Raw genomic sequence first — 24,746 nt, 5'->3', positions numbered from 1 at the left:
TTTATAAAGCACTTTTTACATAAGCAGATGTCACAAAGTGCAATTCAAAACAGGCCAATTTACTTCTTCTTTTGTGTAAGGTTTTTCTTATTTGTGTTGTCGAACGCACCCCAGAAGAGAGGGTCAGGAGCAGGGCCAGGGAAACGAGTCAAAGAAGTGTTGAAAAGACTGATGATGCAGAGTGGGCCGAGCTGCGCAACAACACGTGCGGTTCGTAAAAAAGCCCATCACAGTCAATCAAGCAGCGGAGGCTAGTCAGGGAGGAGAGAGAGGGAAGAAACCCTATACCAGCCCTGAGTCCTGAGTGCTGCCTCGTGCTGGGGGAGACCCACTGGATGTCACATACATCTTGATTTTTATGAATGCTTTGATAGCTCCCCTAAAGCCACTCCCTCAACCAGGTGGAGAGTATTTATATAAGCGTGTCAAAAAAGAACAGAAATGAGGGGAACGATATTTGCTGATCCCCCTCTACTCAGAGAGAAAAATCTTGCAGTTATTCTAATTGCAACTGGAAATAATTATCCGGGCGAATACTCTGGGAAGAGGATAATATGGACACACCCTGCTCTGATCACCAGGTGTTGAGGTTGGATGTGTGACTGACATGTGATGTCCGATGGGAGACACGCCACATTCCCCTTTAGGTGCATCATTTGTGATTGTGTGATTGTGTGCGCGTGTGTGTGTGTGTGTATGTGATAGGCCTATTGTCAATCGGGGAGCTTCTATGTAAGTATGCCGCATGAGAGATTAGGCAAACACTACTTCTGGAGATCACACACATCTACGGTGACCGGCATTGGGGAATTCTATGCGTTGTAGTAGACGGTGAATGGGATCATGCTACGTGATGCATATTACTCTACAGAGCCTTATAGCTTTCTTATGGTGGTTTTGCAGAGTAAAATAATGTGAGACAGACAAGGTTATGAACTTGTGTTTTACTTCTTCAACATAATACAATAGTCTTGTCCACCAGCCGTCTCTTAAGCCTGGGGACGGGGTTAAATGTAACCTAACCATAGATTGACCTGAATGCTTAGACTAATTACAGAGAAGATACGTTTTTGTTTGCTTTCTTGCATAAGAATGGGCTTGGAATGAATGATAGGCCTACGGTTATTTTCAGGTTAGCGAAAGTTAACAACTAAAATAGATCTTGCCCACTTTGAGAAGCTGAAGGAAGCGGAGACTAAATCCTATGAAATATAAACTTTTTCTAGATTTATCCTCTGTGAAATACCTTGGGCACAAACTGCAGGATTAATAGGGTATTTTCTTTTGAACAGCTCATTGGAGAGCAATGAGATCTGCCTTGAAACTATGTGCTCATTTGTGTGTCTGTGTGTTGTGTGTATGTATGTGTGTGTGTGTGTGTGTGTGTGTGTGTGTGTGTGTGTGTGTGTGTGTGTGTGTGTGTGTGTGTGTGTGTGTGTGTGTGTGTGTGTGTGTGTGTGTGTGTGTGTGTGTGTGTGTGTGTTAATGTTCACGTTCGTCATCTCCCTCCTTTGGTAACAACGTAATTACGCAGAGCAAGTACAAATGTGCCAAGTCAAAGCTTAATGAATCCCACCTGTAACACCTGTAGCACATTCAGTCTCGTCTCAGGATAATGCCTAGCTGCTGCCAAAGCAAATGCCAACGAATGGGGAAGTAAGTGTGTTTCAGACTAGGGCCCTGTTCAAATGCTCTTAAAATTCTCCTTTCCTTCCTTTCCTTGAATCACTGATCTATCTAGCATGATTGGACAGGTGAGAGCATGATAGGTGAGAGTAGGTGTTCAGATGTCAAATCAGTGATTACCTAAGGAAGGGAGGAAAGAGGGATCCGTTTTTCAATCGGGTCTATGTGTGAATTTCACATAGACAACAAGCATGGAATAGAAAGAATCTTCTGGAAGGTGAATATGTGCTTTGAGGTCATTCAGCATGTGACGGAGACTTTGCTACGTACATGTAAGCAGGTGGAATGATTATTCATTGCTTAATCTCGCTGCTAACTGTATACGTAACAATATCTTACACGATTAGAGGACAATTCATCTTGTGCTTTTCTAGGAGCTGAGTATATTTTGTACAGTATGTAATAATGGCAATAATTAGCTCTGAACCTGCCAGTGATATTTACCTGCGCTCATTTGAATTACTCCGATCAACCTGGAAGGTACAGTAACATAGTGTATAAGCATATGCCGTATAGCAGACACTTTTATCCAAAGTGACTTACAGTCATGCGTGCGTACATTTTTACCTTTGGTTGGTATTGAACCCACATTCCTGCTGTTACAAGCACCTTGCTCCATCAACTGAGACGTACAGGACCACATACAGGCCGGAAGTACCGCCAGGGAAAGGTGATGTATCTGATACGCATACAGCTCTGATAGACAGCCATGCTTCTATCTTTGATATCTGTGCATTTCCCATAATTCAGCATTTTTGCATACTGCTATTTCTGGCGTCCAGTCAATCTAGCCTCCACTTCCTGCCCCTCACAGACTACTGGGACACCATACTGGGAACAGTGGGGACCATGCTGCTATCTGTCCCAGTCTCCCACAATCCCACTTGAAGAGGGATTGTGGGAGAGACTAGATAGTGGGACTGGCATGAGTGATACAGCTCTTTGAAGATGAATATTATGCTCACTTGGGACTGGGACAGATAGCAGCATGGTCCCCACTGTTCCCAGTATGGTGTCCCAGTAGTCTGTGAGGGGCAGGAAGTGGAGGCTAGATTGACTGGACGCCAGAGATCCTTAGCCACGCTCCTCCAGGCCCTTTTGGCATTCAGTCAACCTGAGCTCATAATTGTGTGACTAAACCAGTTGTCCTGTCAATTGAAGCCGTTTACATTCCCCTCCCCCTTTTCACCGCCCCTCCCCCAACCCACCACCCTCAAGAGTGACTCGGGGGATGATTGAAAGATGTGTATGGAACTCTGAAACACTCTCACACATCTAATGTCCCCGATAAAATGTCTGATGATGGAGACATTAGACATGTAAAGATTACCGGCATGTTGCATCTTCTACTGCCAGCACTGTAAATTCACTGCTACTATATTAACATCTGCTCCTACCTGCAAACATGCAACTCAGTGTTGTGCCATTTTCTCATACCCCTTTCAGAGAATCAGAGGACGCAGTAGGACACTATTTGGGGCCTTATCTGATGTCTGTAGTTATAATAGCTCATAATATGTATTGGTCGCTCGTAAACATGAATATCTGAATCTGAAACCGCACACAGGGAAATGACCCTGGGAAATAGCAGAGGTCAAATTCCCTCTTCTGTATTGATGACTACCCTGGGCACAGCCAATACTTTTACACCAGTTATGGTCAATTGTACACAAACGCCAGGAGAGCCAGCGAGTGCGCTTGAGGGTGTGTGTGAGTGTGTGTTTAGGGGAGGGGGCCTCCCCCCCCCCCCCCAAGAATTGACAAATTCATCACTTCATGTCACAAATATCTGCCGTAACAGCTATAAAGAGGTCATTCCTCGTCAAGTCCGAAACACCTTTTGAAGCAGCTCTATCTACAGAGTGGCACTTCAACATTACATTTTCATCTGAATTAATTCACAAGCCCAGCGAACTTTACTGTACCGGGAGGGCGGAGGAGCCGAGGCTGAGCAGCATAATGTACGAACAGAGGAAAGTTTTCCCCAAAACTTGCGAATGGAAAACAATGTGCTCAGGCCAACGTTTGTTTTCACCTGAAGCAGCCATTTATCTTGGCCAGAGCCCAACACTACACCGCTGTGTATATTTCTAGGGTCTCTGTGGGTTTGTGTGTGCACCACAACCACTTAATGTGGTGGGGGGGACGGCAGATTTCAATCCTAATCTTGAAATTGTGAAACCACACTATTTCATTGCGCTCTAAATGTCACAGTTCGCCTGTGTGCTTGGTATATCATTCAAATCAAGTTTATTTTATATAGCCCTTCGTACATCAGCTAATATCTCGAAGTGCTGTACAGAAACCCAGCCTAAAACCCCAAACAGCAAGCAATGCAGGTGTAGAAGCACGGTGGCTAGGAAAAACTCCCTAGAATGGCCAAAACCTAGGAAGAAACCTAGAGAGGAACCAGGCTATGAGGGGTGGCCAGTCCCCATCTGGCTGTGCCGGGTGGAGATTATGACAGAACTATGCCAAGATGTTCAAAATGTTCATAAGTGACAAGCATGGTCAAATAATAATCAGGAATAAATGTCAGTTGGCTTTTCATAGCCGATCATTAAGAGTTGAAAACAGCAGGTCTGGGACAGGTGGCGGTTCCATAACCGCTGGCAGAACAGTTGAAACTGGAACAGCAGCAAGGCCAGGTGGACTGGGGACAGCAAGGAGTCATCATGCCCGGATTGCCGTGACGTATGGTCCTAGGGCTCAGGTTCTCCGAGAGAGAGAAAGAAAGAGAGAACGAGAGAATTAGAGAGAGCATACTTAACCTGTCTAGGATCAGCGTGGCGCTAGCGGCACACCCCCCCCCCCCCACTGAAAAACCAGTGCCGCGAAATTCAAAAAAAATATTTTTTTAAAATATTTAACTTTCACACATTAAAGTCCAATACAGCTAATGAAAGACACAGATCTTGTGAATCCAGTCAACTTGTCCGATTTTTAAAATGTTTTACAGGGAAGACACAATATGTAAAGATGTACATCTATTACCTAAAAACACATTAGCATAATCCACCATCTTTTATTTGTCCACCAACACCAGTAGCCATCACCAATTCGACTAAACTAAGATATTTATAGCCCCTAACCAACAAAAAAACTCATCAGATGACAGTCTGATAACATATTTATGGTATGGGATAGGTTTTGTTAGAAAAAAGTGCATATTTCAGGTAGATGGCATTGGTTACAATTGCACCCACCGTCACAAATGGAATAGAAAAACTACTTAGAGCAACGTGTTTACCTACTTACTAATCATCAAACATTTCGTAAAAATACACAGCATACACGAATCGAAAGACACAGATCCTGTGAATACAGACAATATTTCAGATTTTCTAAGTGTCTTACAGCGAAAACACAATAAATCGTTATATTAGCTTAGCACATAGCAATTAGCAGCCCAGCATTGATTCTAGCCAAAGTGAGCGATAAAAGTCAACATCGCCAAAAGATATTAATTTTTTCACTAACCTTCTCAGAATTCTTCCGATGACACTCCTGTAACATCACATTACAACATGCATATACAGTTTGATCGAAAATGTTTATATTTAGCCACCAAAATCACGGTTAGACAATGTGAAATGTAGACAAGCTGGTAAAGAAAAAGTCCTTGCGCCACTTAGACAGTGATCTACTCTTATACATAAATACTCATAAACGTGACTAAAAAATATAGGGTGGACAGGGATTGATAGACAATTTAATTCTTAATACAATTGCGTTATTACATTTTTTAATTTATCCTTACTTTTCAATACAGTTTGCGCCAAGCGAAGCTACGTCAAAAAACATGGCGTCCTAAGCCACTAAAATGTTTCGACAGAAACACGATTTATCATAATAAAAATGTCCTACCTTGAGCTGTTCTTCCATCAGTATCTTGGGCAAAGGATCCTTTCTTGGGAGGAATCGTCTTTTGGTGGAAAGCTGTCCTCTTGCCATGTGAAAATGCCAACTGCGTTCGGGATGAACTGAAAGCGTGCCCACCTATTCACAGCGTTAAAGAAATAAATGTCCCAAAATCGCACTAAACGGATATAAATTGCTATAAAACGCTTTAAATTAACTACCTTATGATGTTTTTAACTCCTATAACGAGTGAAAAGATGACCGGAGAAATATAACAGGCTAAACTAACGCTTGGAACAGGAGAGGGTCGGTGTCCTCCACGCGCGTTACGCAGCAAGAAAAGACTTGCTAGCTACAGGGTTTTTTGATTTATAGGGCCTGTGAACGCGCAATCGACCCCATTGGAATCGTCATCACGTAAAGGCATCCAGGGGAAGACGTAAGAAGTGTCCGTACAGTCATAGCACTATCAGTGCCGTTTTAACTGACTTCAGAACAGTGGCCAACATTTCTGAAATCTGAATCCATGTCAGGGAAATTGCTGTAGAATGGGCTCTGTTCCACTTAGAGACAAAATTTCAACTCCTATAGAAACTATAGACTGTTTTCTATCCAATAATAATAATAATATGCATATTGTACGATCAAGGATTTTGTGGGAAGCCGTTTCAAAAATTAGCCAAATTAGCATAAATAGTCTAAACAGCGCCCCCATCCCCAACAGGTTAACTTCTTTGGGCTGCAAGCCCGAAGCCGGGCACAATATGACAACAGCCACTTCAAGTGCAGGGCGCGAAATTCAAAATATATTTTTTTGAAATATTTAACTTTCACACATTAACAAGTCCAATACAGCATATGAAAGATAAACATCTTATGAATCCAGCCAACATGTCCGATTTTTAAAATGTTTTACAGCGAAAACACCACATATATTTATGTTAGCTCACCACCAAATACAAAAAAGGACAGACATTTTCACAGCACAGGTAGCATGCACAAAGCCAACCTAACTAACCAACAACCAACCAAACTAACCAAGAAACAACTTCCTCAGATGACAGTCTTATAACATGTTATACAATAAATCTATGTTTTGTTCGAAAAATGTGCATATTTGAGGTATAAATCAGTTTTACATTGCAGCTACCATCACAGCTACCGTCACAAATAGGACCGAAGCAGCCAGAGTAATTACAGACACCAACGTCAAATACCTAAATACTCATCATAAAACATTTCTGAAAAATCGATGGTGTATAGCAAATTAAAGACAAACATCTTGTGAATCCAGCCAATATTTCAGATTTTTTAAGTGTTTTACAGCGAAAACACAATATAGCATTATATTAGCTTACTACAATAGCCTACCACACTACCGCATTCATTCATCAAGGCACGTTAGCGATCGCAATAGGCACGTTAGCGATAGCGAATAAACCAGCAAAAGATATATAATTTTTGACTAACCTTGATAAGCTTCATCAGATGACAGTCCTATAACATCAGGTTATACATACACTTATGTTTTGTTCGAAAATGTGCATATTTAGAGCTGAAATCAGTGGTTATACATTGTGCTAACGTAGCATCTTTTTCCCAGAATATGCGGATATTTTTATGGCACTCAACTATTCTGACCAAATAACTATACATAAACGTTACTAAAAAATACATGTTGAATAGGAAATGATAGATACACTAGTTCTTAATGCAATCGGCGTGTTAGAATTCTAAAAATAACTTCATTACGACATCCAGCTTAGGTATAGCGAGAGAGTACCCAAAATCTGGGCGCAAACGACTATTTCACATGTTCGACAGATATATGAAATAGCATCATAAAATGGGTCCTACTTTTGATGATCTTTCATCAGAATGTTGTACAAGGGGTCCTTTGTCGGGAACAATCGTTGTTTGGATTTAGAATGTCCTCTTCTCCAGTCAATTAGCACGGAAAGCTAGCAAAGTGGCGCGAAGCTCTCCTTCCTGAACAAAGGCACACAACGCAACACGCCTAACGTCCCGAAACAATTTCAAAAATCTAATAAAACTATGTTGAAAAAACATACTTTACGATGATATTGTCACATGTATCAAATAAAATCAAAGCCGGAGATATTAGTCGTTTATAACGACAGCTGTACAGAAGGCAAAACCAGGTCCCTTCACGCGCTCTCCAGAAAACAGGAAACTGGTGACACGTCATACAAAGAGCTTTTGTTCGACCCCAGATCAAGTTATACACTCCATTTCTTCTCTCACTGCCTGTCGACATCTAGTGGAAGATGTATGAAGTGCATGTATACTGATATATATCAAGGACATTTATAGGCAGGCCCTAGAACAGAGCATCGATTTCAGATTTTCCACTTCCTGTCAGGAAGTTTGCTGCAAAATGAGTTCTGTTTTACTCACAGATATAATTCAAACGGTTTTAGAAACTAGAGAGTGTTTTCTATCCAATAGTAATAAGAGTATGCATATTGTTCGAGCAAGAATTGAGTACGAGGCCGTTTGAAATGGGCACCTTTTATCCGGCTACTCAATACTGCCCCTGCAGCCCAAACAGGTTAAGTGTCTCTCCCGATCCCAGGCCCTGGCAGAGCTGTGCAGATCCAGGACAGCTAAGCCCTGGAGGAATACGCAGATTTACAGAGGAGTCCGTAATTTGCTTTCTAATGATCATGATCTTTTCCTCAAAGAAGTTCATGAATTTATTACTGCTGAAGTGAAAGCCATCCTTTCTTGGGGAATGCTGCTTTTTAGTTAGCTTTGCAACAGTATCAAAAATAAATTTTGGATTGTTCTCATTTTCTTCAATTAAGTTGGAAAAGTAGGATGATCGTGCAGCAGTGAGGGCTCTTCGATACTGCACGGTACTGTCTTTCCAAGCTAGTCGGAAGACATCCAGTTTGGTGTGGCGCCATTTCCGTTCCAATTTTCTGGAAGCTATCTTCAAAGCTCGGGTATTTTCTGTATACCAGGGAGCTAGTTTCTTATGACAAATGTTTTTCGTTTTTAGGGGTGCAACTGCATCTAGGGTATTGCGCAAGGTTAAATTGAGTTCCTCAGTTAGGTGGTTAACTGATTTTTGTCCTCTGACGTCCTTGGGTAGGCAGAAGGAGTCTGGAAGGGCATCAAGGAATTTTTGTGTTGTCTGAGAATGTATAGCACGACTTCTGATGCTCCCTGGTTGGGGTCTGAGCAGATTATTTGTTGCGATTGCAAACGTAATAAAATGGTGGTCCGATAGTCCAGGATTATGAGGAAAGACATTTAGATCTACAACATTTATTCCATGGGACAAAACTAGGTCCAGAGTATGACTGTGGCAGTGAGTAGGTCCAGAGACATGTTGGACAAAACCCACTGAGTCGATGATGGCTCCGAAAGACTTTTGGAGTGGGTCTGTGGACTTCTCCATATGAATATTAAAATCACCAAAAATTAAAATATGATCTGCTATGACTACAAGGTCTGATAGGAATTCAGGGAACTCAGAGAGGAACGCTGTATATGGCCCAGGAGGCCTGTAAACAGTAGCTATAAAAAGTGATTGAGTAGGCTGCATAGATTTCATGACTAGAAGCTCAAAAGACGAAAACGTCATTTTTTTTTTTGTAAATTGAAATTTGCTATCGTAAATGTTAGCAACACCTCCGCCTTTGCGGGATGCACGGGGGATATGGTCACTAGTGTAACCAGGAGGTGAGGCCTCATTTAACACAGTAAATTCATCAGGCTTAAGCCATGTTTCAGTCAGGCCAATCACATCAAGATTATGATCAGTGATTAGTTCATTGACTTTAACTGCCTTTGAAGTGAGGGATCTAACATTAAGTAACCCTATTTTGAGATGTGAGGTATCACAATCTCTTTCAATAATGGCAGGAATGGAGGAGGTCTTTATCCTAGTGAGATTGCTAAGGCTAACACCGCCATGTTTAGTTTTGCCCAACCTAGGTCGAGGCACAGACACAGTCTCAATGGGGATGGCTGAGCTGACTACACTGACTAGTAGTCAGAGGAGTTAGAGCCCTATCTATGTTGATAGATAAGATGAGAGCACCCCTCCAGCTAGGATGGAGTCCGTCACTCCTCAGCAGGTCAGGCTTTGTCCTGTTTGTGGGTGAGTCCCAGAAAGAGGGCCAATTATCTACAAATTCTATCTTTTGGGAGGGGCAGAAAACAGTTTTCAACCAGCGATTGAGTTGTGAGACTCTGCTGTAGAGCTCATCACTCCCCCTAACTGGGAGGGGGCCAGAGACAATTACTCGATGCCGACACATCTTTCCAGCTGATTTACACGCTGAAGCTATGTTGCGCTTGGTGACCTCTGACTGTTTCATCCTAACATCGTTGGTGCCGACGTGGATAACAATATCTCTATACTCTCTACACTCGCCAGTTTTAGCTTTAGCCAGCACCATCTTCAGATTAGCCTTAACGTCGGTAGCCTTGCCCCCTGGTAAACAATGTATGATCGCTGGGTGATTCGTTTTAAGTCTAATACTGCGGGTAATGGAGTCGCCAATGACTAGGGTTTTCAATTTGTCAAAGCTAATGGTGGGAGCCTTCGGCTTCTCAGACCCAGTAACGGGAGGAGTAGAGACAAGAGAAGACTCGGCCTCAGACTCCGACTCGCTACTTAATGGGGAAAACCGGTTGAAAGTTTCTGTCGGCTGAATGAGCGACACCAGTTGAGCATTCCTACAGCATTTCCCTCCAGAAGCCATGAGAAAGTTGTCCGGCTGCGGGGACTGTGCGGGGGGATTTATACTAACGTTACTATCTGTACTTACTGGTGGCACAGACGCTGTTTCATCCTTTCCTACTCTGAAATTACCCTTGCCTAACGATTGCGTCTGAAGCTGGGCTTGCAGCACAGCTATCCTCGCCATAAGGCGATCGTTCGCCTGTATATTATGAGTACAGCAACTGCAATTAGAAGACATCATGTTAATGTTACTACTTAGCTTCGGCTGTTGAAGGTGCTGACGAACCATGTCCAGATAAAGCGTCCGGAGTGAAAAAGTTGAATGAGGGAAAAAAGTTGTGATGGAAAAACTAAAAATATAAACGGTAATTAAAAAGAAAAAAAACGTTAAGTTGTCAGCTAGCAAAGTAAGGTTGGCAACAAAACGCACAGCAACACGTCTGCAAATTCAAGCGGAAGTGATGAAAAAAAAGACCTCAACACAGGAGAAGTGATCAAGTCCAAACATGTTGTATGGTGTAACTATACCTCTTTTGCCATGGTTTACCTTTACAATGTTATAACCAGGGAAAAATATAGTTTAAAAAAAGGGCACTGTCGTGAGCGTTTTTCAATCACTTTTAATCATATTTTTCAGATATAAGTAGTATATTTTCAAATCTCTAAGTACAACTCTCTGGACTGATCATTTGTATTTCTAAGTATTATGGATCCCCATTATCTGTGGTCAAGGCAGCAGCTACTCTTCTTCAGGTCCAGCAAAAATTAAGGTAGTAATATACAGTACATTATAATGAAATGTTTAAAAATGTAAATACATTTTACAACAGATTTCAAAATACATTAATTAAGTGTGTGCCCTCAGGTCACTATTCTAGTACAACACACAATCCAAGTGTAAGTGTGTGTATAGTATGTATGTTATGTGTGTTGGTATGCGTGTGTTTGTACCTGTGTGTGTGACTCTTCACCGTCCTCGCTGTTCGATAAGGTGAATTTTTATAATTTTTAAAATCAGATTTTACTGCTTGCATGAGTTACTTGATGTGGAATAGAGTTCCATGTTTCCATGGCTCTATGTAGTACTGTGCACCTCCCATTGTCTGTTCTGGACTTGAGGACTGTGAAGAGACATCTGGCGGCATGTCTTGTGGGGTATGCATGGGTGTCTGAGTTGTGTGCCAGTAGTTTAAAGAAACAGCTCGAGAACACTTTTAATGCCCACTGACTTATGTGAAGAATATTTGATTGTGCATTCACTGGGGTTTCACAAATCGTTCACCCCTAAATCATTCATGCAAAATCCAATTTTTTCTAGAGATACCATTTGAACATTTTATTTAGTCACCAGTACATTCGATAATGATAGTCTCACCATTTAGTCATTTAAACTACCCTTTAATCCAACAGCAAATAATATAAGATACACATTTGAAGTGCTGAGTAGGAATAGTAGATGGTAAATATAATTTTGTACAATTTGTCAAAATAATTTGTATCCAACAGCAGGTTGAGAGCATGTTGAGAAATATGTTTTACAGTTTCATTATTCTTATACAGTACATACGTAGGACAAATCATCAGAAATCGGTGTATTGTAAAGTAGTTGGCTGCTGTTGCATGCCATTTCTGCCCCATGCAACATTACACAAGATCCCCTTTTCTACGTAACTTGTCAACTGATACAGTACCGCCTGTCTCTCTTGAAGTTCATCAGCTTACAGTGCATCAATGAGTGGAATATATTATCATATACAACACAGGTATTTCAGCAGTGCATTTTACACTATGCTATAATTCCAAATGGTAGCGCATAGAGAGACTATTTCCAATTTGTCCTATTGAAGCACACTGGCTGATGGAGAATGATGTTGCAGGTGTCGTATTTACAGCCACCGCATCCATAATATATGATTTGGTTTTACCTTCCAACATAAATTGATGTCAAATTGATACCTTTATGAGGTACAAATGTACAATACTGTAGATAAACAAAAGTATGTAGACACCTGATATTGGAACATCTCATTCCAAAATCATGGGCATTAATATGGAGTTGGTCCCCTCTTTGCTGCTATAACAACCTCCACTCTTCTGTGAGGGCTTTCCAATAGATGTTGGAACATTACTGTGGGCACCTGTTTCCATTCAGCCACAAGAGCATTAGTGAGGTCGGGCACTGATGTTGGGCGATTAGGCCTGGCTCGCAATCGGCGTTCCAAATCATCCCAAAGGTGTTCGATGGGGTTGAGGTCAGGGCTCTGTGCAGGCCAGTCAAATTCTTCCACACCTATCTCGACAAACCATTTCTGTATGGATCTCGCTTTGTGCACGGGGAGCATTGTCATGCTAAAACAGGAAAGGGCCTTCCCCAAACCGTTGCCATAAAGTTGGAAGCACAGAATCGTAGACTGTCATTGTATGCTGTAACATTTAGATTTCTCTTCACTGGAACTAAGGGGCCTACCCGAACCATGAAAAACAGCCCCAGACCATTATTCCTCCCCCACCAAACTTTACAGTTGGCACTATGCATCGGGGCAGGTAGCGTTCTCCTGGCATCTGCCAAACCCAGATTTGTCCATTGGACTGCCAGATGGCGAAGCGTGATTCATCACCCCCAGAGAATGCGTTTCCACTGGTCCAATGGTGGCGAACTTTACACCACTCCAGCCAACGTGGGGCATTGCACATGGTGATCTTAGACTTAGGCTGCTCGGCCATGGAAACCCATTTCATGAAGCTCCCAACGAACAGTTCTTGTGCTGACGTTGCTTCCAGAGGTAGTTTGGAACTCGGTAGTGAGTGTTGCAACTGAGGACAGACAATTTGTACGCATTACACGCTTCAGCACTCGGCGGTATCATTCTGTGAGGTGGCTGAGCCATTTTTGCTCCTAGACGTTTCCACTTCACAATAACAGCACTTACAGTTGACCTGGGCAGCTCTAGCAGGGCAGTAATTTGGCGTAACTGACTTGTCGGAAAGGTGGCATCCTATGGCGGTGCCACGTTGAAAGTCACTGAGCTCTTCAATGAGGCCATTCTTATGCCAATATTTGTCTATGGAGATTACATGGCTGTCAGCAACGGGTGTGGCTGAAATAGCTGAATCCACTAATGGGGTGTCCACATTCTTTTGTATATACTGCATAGTGTATAAAGGTTTCAAATTATACATGTTAACTAGGCAGTATATCGTTTTGGTTCAGTGTGTGTGTGTGTGTGTGTGTGTGTGTGTGTGTGTGTGTGTGTGTGTGTGTGTGTGTGTGTGTGTGTGTGTGTGTGTGTGTGTGTGTGTGTGTGTGTGTGTGTGTGTGTGTGTGTGTGTGCCTGTGTGTGTGAACACTACCCATGCATTAGAGGCCTGATCCCCAGCATACTTTTCACTCACAGATAGACAGAGAGCGTTAGAAAGAGAGCATTAGAGTAGATGTCCGAAGCCCCCGCAGAAACCTAATTAGCATATTGAAATATGTCTGTTCAAGCTAGAGATGTCTGTTTTTTGCATGGGATGCAAACTCAATTATCACTTCCGCCGATGTCGGCCTTCCGCATCTGCGGTGGGAGGTGGCTGAGCTACAGCTCTGACCAGGAGGCAATCCCGAAAATCGGTCTTCTCAAGAAAATATCTGTAGGGACTGAAGGTAACCCGGTACCGGGCCGAAAAATGAATGGAAGAGAATGGGGCATTTCCATCTCAAAGGTATACAGATTTAAATTATTATTTTTTTCTTTCTTATATCTCTCAGATATAGGACAGGCACCCCATCCTTTTGATTTATTTTTTAAATGTTTTTCCACGTATGAATCTGGTGGTCAATGATTTTTATGGGTAATAGTAGTAAGGCTGAATTCAATGTTTCATCAAATCATAAAAAATCTAATAAAAATTACCTACCTACAGGGGTCCTAAAATAAAATAAAAAAATTGACAAATAATCCTTGGTATGTCCATCTAAAAACAATTCCACATTTTAGCTAAGTAGAAACCCAGCCCTGGGCGCATTCCTTCTCGCGCCTCGTTATAATAACCACTGTGTAGACTGGGATTACTGGGCATTTTCAGACAAGTTGTTACACAACAACAACAATAGAGAGAAGCTCCCTCAGGACCCCTTTCCACTCAATTACCCCCTCAACAGCTTCCGGATTGCCTCCCTGATTGGTGTGGCCTATTTTCAATCTCTGACCTGTTACTGAGGACATAGGACCATTTAGGACATAGGACCTACTGTATTTATGTATAGGGTTGCAAACGGAGGGTATATTACTGTAAACATTCTAAATTTACCAGTAAACTACCCCAATGTTTGCATCTTTCAAGGATTTTATGCAATCTATCACGAGACATCGAATGGCCCTTTTGGGTACTATTCCCGATTATCACAGGTGTCTGTAATTATCTCTGTCTCTCTCTCTGGCCGCATGACATGTAAAATATATGAAATAATTAAATATGATGATTTTAAAATAAAAAATAGAATGACAAAGCTGTAAAACATTATCCTTAATATAAACCATCAACTTCGTGGATACCATTGGTGTTTAGTATGAGGGTTTCAGCATGAAATGTCCTTTATATATTTACTTGAAAAGAATGCCATTGTTGATTAGATGCTTTTTTCATTAATTAGGCTATTTTCTCTTGAACCGTATGATCTATCTACTAGAAACTCATGGACAATATGGACACAGATCAACACGTTTTATTCTATATATGGGTTATTAAAGTTATTCAAGTATACAAGTTACCGCAAGTTATGCAAGCTAAACTATAGGGCAGCAGGTAGACTAGTGGTTAGAGCATTGGACTAGCTAACCGAAAGGTTGCCAGGTCAAATCCCTGAGCTGACAAGGTAAAAATATGTTGTTCTGCCCCTGAACAGGGCAGCTAACCCACTGTTTCTAGGCTGCCATTGAAAATAAGAATTTGTTCTTAACTGACTTTCCTAGTTAAAAAATATAAAATAAAAAAAATGATTTATTTATCAGGGATGGGGTCAATTTCATTCCCAAATCAGTAAACTGAAATTCCAATTCCAATTTTCCTCATTGCTTTCCAATGAGGAATATTCAGCTTACTTCCTGAATTGAAAAGGAATTGACCCCAACCCTGCATGTACAGTATGTAGTAGTGTAGCCACCTCATGTCAATAAATAATTTTGTCTCACAATGAACGCCCATGGAATGCTTGCATGGTTGCCCACTGATGAACTAACTGTAAGTCAAAGCAAGTTCCAAACCTTATCAGTATCAGACTTATCTCCAATATCTCAGACCCAGATGAACTTAAGATAAAACGTATCTCTTTATTGTAGATTCTATGATACCATTTTAACAATAGCACACAAAAGTTACACTGTAACCTATTATACCTAGCGTTTGATAATGTTTTTATTTAATCCAAGGGTACAATTTTTTGCAGACTGTCTCTCCTACAATCTCTAGAGGATGGAACAGGGTGGGCGCCCTAAAATACCTCCCTTATTTGATGTGACCTGATTCTGAGAAATCACTTATTATGTCTGTGCAGAGTGCAGGCATGCTGTAGGCCAGATTCACATAATCTATGTGTGGTGTGTCGGGCGGAGGTCTACTCCCGGAGCTGTTGTGAGAATGCTGGGCGATCGTGACTCAATAAAAAGAGAGAGAGCAGAGAGGAGAGTAGGAAGAGTGGAGCGCCCCAGCCCAGTGAGGCCTATTCTACTCCAGAGTGTCTGAGAGCTCTTGTGTTGTCAGTTCACATGTCACATAGAAACCTCCACTCTGCTGATGTGAGGCTGGGCCATTTCCCCCTCTATTTCCCTCTCTTTCCTTTGTTTCTCTTTCTCTGTCTTTCTCTCTATCTTTCACTCTGTGTTTGTTTTGCTCTCTCTCTCTTTCTTTCTCTCTGTGTTTGTCTGTATCCCTCTCTCTCTCTCTCTCTCTCTCTCTCTCTCTCTCTCTCTCTCTCTCTCTCTCTCTCTCTCTTTCTCTCTCTCACACTCTCTCTGTCTCTCTCTGTGTGTGTCTCTCTCTCTGTCTCTGTCTTTCCCTCTCCCAGCCCTCCCTCCCTGCTCCTCAGCTCACCATTGTTGTGTTGGAAGTACCAGCGTTTTGACAGCTGTGCTTGGATCGCTGTGACGGCAGTCTGGAGGGAAGGGTGTGTATGTCTGCCTGAGTGAGTGTGTGTGTGTGAGGCAGGTTAGTGTTTTTTCCTCATTAATCTTGTTCTGGAAGCAGCTCTGGAGAGTGGTCACTCTACCGAGTTGTTCCAAACGTCAAATTTCAAAGTGTCAACTCAGATTTTTTTAAGGTTAGGCATTAAGTCTGAATAGTTAAGGTAAGGGTTAAAGTTTAGGAAAGGGTCGAATAAAAGATCTAAAACAACTTTCTATCGCTGGATTCAAACTTTCAACCTTTTGAATCAGAGATAGATGCTTACGCCAATCTGCCATCCCCGTCCGCAATGCCCTAGCAAAACCGAAACCTACTTGATGGTAACAGCATTCATTGTTGCCCCTAGTGGCAGTTTCCACGTCCTATCTCAGACATGGATGGACGTCGAATACTGACTTGTATCACAAGTAACCTGGCTGGGTCACTAGCTGGCACAGCCACAAAGTCATAAAATCTGATTTTAAACCAAATCCTAATCTTAACCCTAACTAACCTTAACCACACTGCTAACCTTAAATGGCCACCCAGACTATTTACATTCACAACACCCGCCCCCTTTGTTTTTACACTGCTGCTACTCGCTGTTTATTATCTATGCATAGTCACATTACACATACTTACATGTACAAATGACCTCAACTAACCTCTACCCCCCCACACATTGACTTGGTACCGGTTGGTTAAGGGCTTGTTAGTAAGCATTTCACAAATACCTGCTGTATTTGGCGCATGAGACAAATAACATTTGATTTGAATGACTAACCCTGACCTTAAATTAAGACCAAAAAGCAAACTTTTGTTTTCATGCATTTTTACAATATGGCCAATTTTGACTTTGCAGCTGGCCCATCTAGCGGAAATCACTCAGTTCTGCCTCCAGGACAAGCCCCATCCAAATATATGTCAACATGCGTGTGTGAGTGTGCTTTGAGGATTTGTTATGGATGTGAAGGCTTCTTTGGTCTACAATATCTGGGTATGCAAATGCATGTCTGCGTGTCTTTGATCACTTCGTCTCTGTTCCTGTGACTTTGTATGAACATGTTCGTCTTATGCAGGACGTGTATTGTATCTCGGGTTAGGCTGTTACAGTACAGCACAGTATAGTAGTACATTTTGCCCTGATTTGTATTGCTGAGATGCAATCTGTCTGGGCGTGGGAATAAAGCATCAGGTATGTGTGTTAGGTGCTAGGCGGCTAGTGGCTTAGCCCTGCTGGGTCATGGGGAGCACGGCCAGGCCAGCCACATGAGGCTCAGCTGATTCAGCCAGCCACTCAACTCGACACACACATGGGGACAAACGTTCACTCAGGGCTCCAGGGATGTGACAGGAGCTGGAGGGCTTGGAGGAGGACCATCACAACAACGAAGAGGATGATAATGGATTGCGTTTATATGACACCCCACTGGGCATCATAGAAACATTGTTTCCACTTAATTTCATTGAAACTACATTGAACCAAAGTGGAATAGATGTTGAATTGACGTCTGTGCCCAATGGGGATCTTCCAGGTGCTCAGAGGGTTTTGATACAGGGCAAATTCAACTCATCCACTACCTGATAATGACGCTGACTGATGATAATGATTCTAGAGATGATAATGATAATAGAGAGTGTAAAACAGTATACCTAATCGTGGGTACTCAACACCGTCACTGTCAACAACATCAGCCGCCCCCAGGCTGTGTTACGGTAATGCTATGGCACATGTTGAGATATCTGGCTTATTGCACCATGCCCGTCAATGGCTTCACAGCAGGGCTGTAAAACACACACACACACACACACCTCCTAGAGGCCAGAGACTTTTATTGCAGGTGCTTTTCCTCCAGTTACCTCACTATACACTGGAATCTTATCAGCTGATTAGCGGTGGTCAGGAATATATGATAACGATCAAAGAGAGGAGTGACATTACCACAGTGTTCACTTGAATTCTAGTCAAGATGCTAAATGAATAAAATATCACATAATTGTTATTCGATCTCCTTCCAACCACGTTGACCTGCGTCGACCTGGGGTTTGAAAGGGAGAGTAAACAAGGCCATAACCGCAGTCCAACCAAGTGTGTTTTTGTTTGGATCCTTCCCTGTTGTTTCAAGGACAGACATAACATGTGGTAGTAGGAACCGGGAAGTGTTTCTTTTTTCCCCCCAAGCTTGTCTAAGAACCTCATAAAAGCACAGGACATCCTGCAGTCATTTAATGACACGGCACACATTGTAATCAAATGAGTCAAATAAACACTCCTAGTCATGCCATCCAATAAACTGTGTCTACCTAAGAATCGCATCGTTTTTTGGATCTGATGAATGATTGTAGTACATAGAGGGATGCTGTTCAGGGTTGAAGGACGCACACACACACGTATTCGCAAGCAAAACCAAAATGGGACATATTCTGGAAAAGAGACATTTGACGCCAGTCATGATATTTAAAAATTGCAAGTAGACAGTTAAAGTAGACAGTTAACCATAGCAGTCATGCTGTAAAGCATTTGGCTTGTTCTTAAAACTTTAATGTCTGATTTAGGGGCAATCAGATGTATCAGATGTAATCTCAATGAGTGCCAGAAAGGAAAAGCTAGTTAGTAGCTGTGTGTTTAACCATAGTAATATGACTGGATCTCTCCACATTATATTGCAAGACAGTCTGCGTGTTATCTGTTATGCATCGCCATCATCTGGTTGAAATGGGTAGTTGATACTTTGGTGTCAGTTCTAAGCATTTGTTTTCAATGGCTTGTAATTGGTATTGAGACATAATGTACCAAGACATTAATGTGTGTTCCTTGGAATCAAACAAATAGTTGTCCGCCAAAAACAGCAAAACACCAAATTGGCTTAAAAGCAGTGTGAGTTCCACAGTAGAGCTCAAATTAGCATAAACAGATGTCTCACAAATCTTAACAGCGTGGCTGAAAAACATTTCTCTTAAAAAGGAGAAGGTCAACATGTTGACATTGTTCTCTGACAATTACAACGTCTGTTTTTCATCAAGCATTGTTTACAGACATGTCCCATTCATAATTGATTGAAATGTTATGTTCATAATTGATTTAAATGTTATGTTGCTTTCTTGCGGATATGGCAATAAAATAGTCCATGAAAATGCCATAGTTTCAGCTGGGTAATATAAGCTGTTAAAACATGGACATCAACAATGCAACTCCATGCAAGAACAATACAGTCAGACAGATCCGTATTACCGAGTAGTAAAGTAAATAGCACTCCATGAATCAATGAATTGATATACTGTATCCTATGTGATTAACATTGACTATGATGTATATGGTGTTGCACATCTCCTGGTTGCATACCAGTATTCACTTTAATTGTTGCTATAGAAACCCATATCCTCTCTCTCTCTCTCCCTCCCTGTCTCTCTGTCCCTCTATCTCGCTCCCTCTGCTCTGTCAGACCCTCCTGTGATTTAGGGAACCACATAAAGCCTCCTGGCTACTGTTATGGCCCAGATTACTCCGCTGCACTCACACCCACATGCTTTGGCTGCTGCTGTTGTCTGGGAGCACGGGGCAGGCCATGGTGTTTGCCTGCTCCAGCTGAGAGGAGGCGACCCACTGGGGTTTTCCCATGATGATAACTAGACTGTTGCAGGCAGTGGAGGCAGTGGAGGCAGTGGATCGGGGCCTACTGCTCCCACCCATCCTCCATTCCCTTTCCCCTCCTCAAGTCATGATCCGGCCTGTAAATTAGTGCAGGGGCGGGGGGGGGGGGGGGGGGGGACCGAGAGAAACACAGAAAAAGTGAGAGAGAGAAAGAGAGAGAGAAATAGGGTTCCACTGATAGCGGCTGTTTGCATAGCCACTGCCGCTTCCTTTGATCACGTCGCTGTGGGGAGCGGGGGTCGTGTGTCGCTGCCAAAGGTCAGCAATATATTACACTCCTGAAAGTGATTACTGAAATTCTTAAGTGAAACCATTCTGCTGCCAGGGTGTGCTGTAATCCCCCGCAGCGTTGTCTGGGACGCATGGGGGCCTCCAAAGATCCCTGCGACCGGGCCGACCGGCTGCAGCCTCTCTCTGGTGGTTTTTATCAGCACAGAGAGAGAGAGAGAGAGCCCCAACATGGAAACATGAGGTATCCAGTTGCAATATCAGCGAGTCAGAGAGGTAGTGTCAGGAAATAGAACACGCATACACTTCAAAGGCCAGAGCAGCAGCGAATTAAGCTGGAGCATTGGACATGACAGTAAGTGCCCTTTACATCAGAAACAGTGTAAACAATGTCTGGTTTATGTTTCTCTCCATAGCTCTGTTTTGTTGCACGGAGACCCCCCAGCTTTTCCATCTGCACACTTCTATGCTGTAGGTAGTGCACTAAAATGGTTGAATGAAATGTTTCAGATTGAGCAAATCATTGATAATTGCATCAATCGAGTTCAAATGGAATGTACTGTAGCTAAACCTTGCAATTTGCCACCCATGTGTACTGTACTAAAGCAATGGAAAATCTGCCTCTTTTCATCCGTAATGTACAGTTATACAAGTTTTCCCAATCCATTAGGTGTAACAAGTGAAGCAAACTCACACAGGTTTTAACAATGAATGACCAATTTAGGCCTAGTCAGTTAGAATCGCTTATAAAAAGAGAAGTGATGCCTACATACCGCCTACTCATTTATTTGTGTGTGTTAGCGTTTATATTTATGAGTGCGCACCCTTGCATGCATGTGTGTGTGTGTGTGTGCCTGCATGCGTGTGCCAACATGTGTACGAGTGCACGAGCACACCTACCAAAAGAGCTGAGACGAAGCCAACATAAGCTAAGCAAGAATTATGTTGTCATACTCTATGAAACTTTATACACATTTGCTGATCATTACCTAAGATTGCTTTGTGTTAACTTTGGCAGACCTGGGTTTGGCTTTTAACATTGAAAGGGATGATGTATTTCCTCTTATTTAGTATTTGCACTGGGCTACTGAGTGGGAGGAGAAAGCGAGAAGAGGTATGCCTGTGACTGGACTTGGCCATGCCAGGAATAACAGAGCGGACCTCGTTCCTTAGCCTCATTAGCGTGTGGAAAACGGTTCCCAGAAGACACAACAGGGTGTAAATATGGTTAAAACCCCTTCAGAATGCAGTTTACCCCATGCCAAGTTCTCCCTCTTTCCTTAGAGCCAGAATGAAAATGGCATTGAGCACGAGCATAGGCTCCAAAAGAGTTGTAACCCACGTTACACATCTCGTAAATTTCAGAGAAGGAATTCAAAGAGAATTTCATTGAGCATAGCATTCACACACGCTGATACTGTAGAAAGTCAACACCGTATAGGATCATGGGAGTTTGCAACTGTTCGTGACCTTTTGATTCGGGGGGGGGATATCTACATAAGACTATTTCTTCCAGGACCTTTTTTGTGCTTACGATGCTTATGCAATACTAGTAAGCCTACCTTCCATTGAAAAAAAGAACAGGTCCAGCCCCCAAAGGACATTCAGCCAACTTAACAACTGTGGAAAGCATTGGAGTCAACATAGACCAGCATCCCAGCATCCCCATATTCAATATTAGGAAGGTGTTCCTAATGTTTGGTGTACGCCGAGTAGATAACACATTCTAAATCTATATTATAATCATTTTAAACAAACATACACTTACTTGTTTTACCATTTATGTAATCTGATTCAACAAATGTAATTACAAACCTCCGTAATGAAAAGTTATACATTCTCTATGAGGGAGTATTGACATTACAGTTGTTAAATCAGATCACATAAATGGCAAAACAATGAAGTGCATGCGTGTTAAAATGATTATAATACATATTTTGGATTTACCAGCATACCTTTCTATTCTGTCATCCATGTTAAAATGAGTATTTAATTTCACAGTTCTCTTATGTGCTTTGCCTTGCTGTCATGTGTGTTTTTTTAATATCTTTTTTTAAATAATATTACTGTACCTCAGTTCTGTTTGTACTGTAAGAAATGTGTTTATGGCACTTACTTGTTGCCAAGTTAGACAAAAGACTACATTGCCCATAAGGGACTCAATATACAGGACCACACTTTTGGCTTAATTAACTATTGACTCAGCTGTTTTCATGCTGAAATTATATGATTCCAATTACTGAACATATCTACACACACACGCACACACACACACACACACGCACACACACACACACACACACACACACGCACACACACACACACACACACACACACACACACACACACACACACACACACACACACACACACACACACACACACACACACACACACACACACACACACACACACACACACACACACACACACACACACACACACACGCACAGACTATTTTCCTTTGTCTTTTTTCCTTTCTCTGCACAGCCACTGCTTGATATCTCCATCAGTGCAGATGATGTCATCCAAGCCTTGTGGTGCTCTCTGCTCTATGATTGGTTTCTCAGAGGCCGCAGACATGCCACACAGGATTCCACCAATTAGTATGCAGGACCTCTGAGTGGATCTGGTGTTTTTTTACCTTTGTCTTTACAGTTCAAGCTTTATGATCTAGCCTATGTCCTTCTTCATTTGAGAAGCCATTCAGATCTTTTCATCTGGTTACTGTTCAGTATCTTGGCCTCTTCAACAGCACTGTGTGGGTCCAGAGCGTTGAGGGCAAGTTGAGAAAGTAAATGGAATCTGTATGATAATAAATGCATCATTCACCAGTAATTCTATAGGCAGCGCAGGGCCAGCTAGCGTGTTGAACCCTTTATATATTGGGGGCCCAGCGAGATTGCCCTGACGATAACATGGGGATTGATGTTGGCCATTAAAAGAGCCAGCTAGAGTTCTGAGCTCGGGGGGTTACAGGCAGGCAGCCTCCCTCCCCTCCCCGGGCCAGCAGCACTGTATATCAGCATGTTGTCACCTGGGCTGATGTCACGGCAGGTCCTTGGGCAAAGAAAACACGCAGTCTGTCTTCAGTTGGTGACCAGTGCAAAGGCTCACTCACTACCTGGTAATGTGCGACTCATGCCAAGGGGTGCGCTGCACGGGTTCACAGCCATTCAGAATGAAATCTGTAGCCTATTTGCTATTCTTGGTCCGTAACAAGAGTGGTTTCAACAAAACAAAGTGATCTGAGTCATCTTGTGGAATTGACAAAACTATAAAGCTACAAAACAGATCAGAGCCTTACATGCTTATCTGTGAAAATGAAGTTTATACAGTTGTGTTCAGAGTTAGAAAGGCTTAAATAAATTGTCTATTGTATTTAAAGTAGCAGCCAGGACATTGTGGAGAGGGGTCGTGACCCAGCTTTATTACAGATTTTCTTTAACCATCACACCACGGTATAACTTTAGTGTCTGGACTTGTCAACCCAAGGAGTCTCCCATATGAACACTTGCTCATTTCACACACTACACTCACAGGACCTTGGAACAATCTGAAAACCCTCTCCGTAAAAGCAATTTGTCCCTTGGTGCATCCACATGAGTTATATCTCTCCCTGTGAACACTCGTGTTTATCTTTTCATAATCTCCCTCTCCATCCCAATCGCTCCCCCGTCAGGACCACTCTGTTATTCTAGGAAGTAAAGCAGCAGCAGGGTTGTCATTATGGGAACATGTACACTACCGTTCAGAAGTTTGGGGTCACTTAGAAATGCCCTTACTTTTGAAAGAAAAGCACATTTTTGTCCATTTAAATAACATCAAATTGATCAGAAATACAGTGTAGACATTGTTAATGACTACTGTAGCTGGAAACAGCAGATTTTTTACAGAATATCTACATAGGCGTACAGAGGCCCATTATCAGCAACCATCACTCCTGTGTTCCAATGGCACATTGTGTTAGCTAATCCAAGTACAGAGAACAGACGCCTCACAAGTCCTCAACTGGCAGCTTCATTAAATAGTACCTGTAAAACACCAGTCTCAACATCAACAGTGAAGAGGCGACTCCGGGATGCTGGCCTTCTAGCCAGAGTTGCAAAGAAAGCGTCATATCTCAGACGGGCCAATAAAATAAATAAGATGGGCAAAAGAACACAGACACTGTACAGAGGAACTCTGCCTAGGTGACCAGCATCCTGGAGTCGCCTCTTCACTGTTGACGTTGAGACTGGTGTTTTGCACTTACTATTTAATGAAGCTGCCAGTTGAGGACTTGTGAGGTGTCTGTTCCTCAAACTAGACACTCTAATGTACTTGTCCTCTTGCTCAGTTGTGCACCGGGGTTCTCCCACTTGTTCTATTCTGGTTAGAGCCAGTTTGCGCTGTTCTATAAAGGGAGTAGTACACAGCGTTGTACGAGATCTTCAGTTTCTTTGCACTTTCTCGCAC

The sequence above is a fragment of the Salvelinus fontinalis genome, chromosome 6 (assembly GCF_029448725.1).
Source record: "Salvelinus fontinalis isolate EN_2023a chromosome 6, ASM2944872v1, whole genome shotgun sequence".
NCBI classification, from domain to species: domain Eukaryota; kingdom Metazoa; phylum Chordata; class Actinopteri; order Salmoniformes; family Salmonidae; genus Salvelinus; species Salvelinus fontinalis.
This window is presented reverse-complemented; position numbering follows the sequence as displayed.